Source organism: Notamacropus eugenii, chromosome 5 (assembly GCF_028372415.1).
Source record: "Notamacropus eugenii isolate mMacEug1 chromosome 5, mMacEug1.pri_v2, whole genome shotgun sequence".
Lineage (NCBI taxonomy): Eukaryota > Metazoa > Chordata > Mammalia > Diprotodontia > Macropodidae > Notamacropus > Notamacropus eugenii.
The window spans coordinates 324429390-324432243 of NC_092876.1; positions in this window are offsets into that span (position 1 = coordinate 324429390).

Here is a 2854-nt window from a genome sequence, read left to right on the forward strand (position 1 = left end):
AGCTGGCTTAAACCTTAACACTAAAAACAAAAACAAAAACAAAAAAAACAAAAAAAAAACTAAGATCTCGGCACTTGGTCCCGAGACCTTGCAAATGGAGAAGAAATGGAAGTAGTGTCAGATTTTATATTCTTGGGCTCTAACATCACTGCAGATGGCAACTGCAGCCATGAAATGAAAAGATGCCTGTGCCTTGGAAGGAAAGTTACGGCAAATCTGGACAGCATACTAAGAGGCAGAGATATAATTTTGCTGACAAAGGTTCATATATTCAAAGCTATGGTTTTCCCAAAAGCAACATATGACTGTGAGAGTTGGACTATAAAGGGGTAGGGGCAGGCGTGAATGTGACTCTTGCAACACCAGAGTCCAGAAGCTCCATCAGTGAAATCACATATCCATTTGATTATTGAGCACCTAATCTGTATGATAATTTCATTACACTGCTTTGTATTGTCAATTAGCTTTTCATTTATTTCTCCCTGAAGACCACAGGACTTTTAAGAGGGCAGCTAGGTGGCACCACAGATATAATGCCATGCCTGAATTCAGGAAGACTCACCTTACTGAGTTCAAATCTGGCCTCAGACATTTACTAGCTATATGACCCTGGGCAAATCACTTAACCCTGTTTGCCTCAGTTTCTTCATCTGTAAGATGGGCTAGAGAAGGAAATGGTAAACTATGTCAGTATCTCTGCCAAGAAAACCGCAAATGGGTTCACAAAGAATCAGACATGACTGAAATGACTAAGCAGAAACAACAAATGAAGAATAGAAATATAAATTGCTATTTAAAAAAAAAAAATCTTCCTCACTCTAAGCCTAGAACTCTATCCACCTAGCTGTCCCAACTTATTATATCTGCCCATGACGGAATCAAACCCCAGTTTCCTGTGTGACAGGTGTAGATACACACCACTATACTAATGAACATAGTTTGCAGTAGAAGATAATTATCTTAAATATATAACAGCTAATCATATCCTCAGAGATTGTTAAATAGTATTTCTTTGTGACTGTAAACATTAATAAAGTACCAAGCTTTGACTTATAAGCCAAAAAGAATTCTCACCTTCATTTATATCTTGGATCAAAGAAAATCTGATCTATAGATCTGTACTCTCCATGTTGCTTTAATCTCAGATTCGTTCAATCTGCATTTACTGAATTCCAACAAGGAGAACAGAATACAGCCGTTGGACTTAGAAAGAGATTAAAGACCAGCCAGTTCAACTATGAGGAAAATAAGGCCTCTTTCCATTAAGTGATTTATAAGTCACACAGTAAATTAGAGGCAGAGCTGAGATTGGAACCAATGTCTCCTGAGTCCCTACTCCATTATTACATGATCATCTACTGTGTGCCCAACCCTGTGGTAGACACTGAGGAAGAGAGAGGAGGAGAAGTCAGTCACTGACCTCAAGTTTACAAGCAGGTTGGGGATTCCAGGATACCATACATGTAATAATCAAAGAAAAATGCTGGATACAGTATGACTGAGTACTTGATGGATGAGGTGCTAGCTATAATGTACACAGAAATTCAGAGAGAGGGATCAGTGTGGGTGGGAGAAGCCCAGATCTGAATCAGATTATAGAGACAGGAAAGAAAGGGAAGGCATTCCTGGTAGGGAGAACTGCATGAGCAAAGAAAGGAACAGAGTCAGAAATGAGTATGCTATGTGCAGTGACAATGAAGAAACTGACCTGAGTGAAATAGCTGAAAGAAGGAAGGAGGAATAAGGATTTTGAAGTGTCTACTACGCGCTGGGCATTGCGCTCAGATATCACGTTTGAGCCTTACCACAGCCCTGGGAGGTAGGTGCTATTGTAATCTCCACTTTACAGCTGAGAAAACTGGGGCAGACAGAGGTTAAGTCACTTGCCTATGGTCACACAGTTAGTAAGTGTCTGAAGTCAGATGTGAACTTAGGTCTTCCTCACTCCAGGCCCAGCACTCTACTGAGTGTGCTACCCAGCTGCCCACATTCTGGATAATTGTTGGAGGACAGTGAGAAATAAGATTATTCTAGACTTTAGTACCAGTCCTAGTCCATAGTAAGCCTTAATGATATTTATCGATCCACTAATTGATAGAGGAGAGTGGAGCCTGAGTAAGGATTGCTTTAAAATCTTGACATAGAAAATTTAAAAAAACAACAAAATTTAATTGATTTGTTAAGGGGGGGGGGGGGGGAGGAAGCAAAACAGTCACACAAAAAGTATAGCTGACCTCCTTGTAGATACCTTAGTTATAAATGAGCTTTTCTATTTCCTGAGACTCTGAAGGATATAGATCTAAAATTCTGTCATCATACGATTCTGTGACTAGGTTCCTTCTCCCAGACCAAATTCATTCTGTGTGATATCAACAGAGGAAATGAACTGACATTCATCAGGAGTGGATTAAGGACAGATAGGGCCCTGGGACAATTCAATCACAAAGGACTCCTTTTATTAAAATACCAAATAAGCCAGCAGTTTTCATTCTTTTTGACCAATTCATTTTAGACCACTTTAGACCACTATTCATAATGAAGTATAGTTTCATAATTCTTCAAGATGAAGCACAGCAATGAATTGTGCACAGTTTAACTTTATTTTTAATGCAAAATTGAAGTTTGGTGCCTCTGAAAAGTAGGAGCCCTGATGCAACTGCCCCTTTCACCATGGCGTCCATTCACCTCTGACATTAATCCAAAGAGCCTATTAGTCCAATAAAGCTGAAAGCATTCTTTTCCTAGTTGATGGTTCAGAAACATCCTACACCAACTTCCTTATGATTTCTCCCTTTTCTTTCCAGTCAGTTGCCTGACAAGTTGAGTTACCATCTGACAGCTGTTCAGGTACCCC